Below are 1,185 nucleotides of genomic sequence, written 5' to 3'. Positions count from 1 at the left end.
GAAGACAAGTACAATACGCGACTTCATTGGAACTGTCCTTACCGCAAAGCAAATGAATTAAAATTTGGAATTTTTTTGCGGAGGGTGAAAGTGTAAACAAGGACAGGAGAGTGAGAACAAGACAGTAAAAGACAGTACAAACAAGACAGAACAGTGAAAACAAACGGTAAGGGCTGTTAGGCCAAGACGATAGAAAAATTATTATTTTGAACGCTAGTTAGATGTGAATAAGAGACAAAAAAAATCACTTCTTCTCTATAGGAAGGCAGGAATACACACACACACACACACACACACACACACACATATATATATATACGTATATCTATATATACATACATATATATATATATAATGGGCTTCTTTCAGTTTCCATCTACCAAATCCACTCACAAAGCTTTTGTCGGCTCGAGGCTATAGTAGAAGACACTTGCCAAAGGTGTCACTCAGTGGGAGGGAACCTTGAACCATGTGATTAGGTAGCAAGCTTCTTACCACACGTCACGCCTGCGCCGAAGTTAGTTTGATTAATCTTAGTAGTCACAAGTTCTCACGTTGGCTCTCATGAAGTATTATTTGTACACTACGCGTAAACAATGTTGTTTATAAGAATACAAGCAGAACCACTCATGATGCTTGCTTCTGGTTCTGTTGGTCATATTATTTATCGGCTAAAGCACAACATTGTTTTTCTTTTTAGTAAAAATGACGTCATCTCACACAAATACCCTGCCGACCGCTCTACATACGTATGCCAATGCACGCATGCTTATATGCACATAGGTGTACATGCATACATACATACATACATACATACATACATACATACATACAAACATACATATGCACGTACATATTTACATACAGACAGAAAAGCTTATTTACGTTCACACATAAAATATATAATACCATAACCTTGATACTGTGTTGATATATATATATATATATATACAATTTATAAAAGACCTGCTAATAGTTTCATGCCTTAGAGATAAAATAAATTGGCAGATTTATATAACATGTATCTCCACTGAAAGATTGCTTGGAGATACATGACATATTACATAAGTCTGCCAATTTATTGTATTCCTAAAGCATGTAACTATTAATAGCTCTTTCGTAAACTGTTATTATAAAATGATATTTATCTCTCATTGGAAGGATTAATTCATATATATATATATA

The sequence above is a fragment of the Octopus bimaculoides genome, chromosome 1 (assembly GCF_001194135.2).
Source record: "Octopus bimaculoides isolate UCB-OBI-ISO-001 chromosome 1, ASM119413v2, whole genome shotgun sequence".
Taxonomy (NCBI): Eukaryota; Metazoa; Mollusca; class Cephalopoda; order Octopoda; family Octopodidae; genus Octopus; species Octopus bimaculoides.
Note: the sequence above shows the minus strand (reverse complement) of the source record.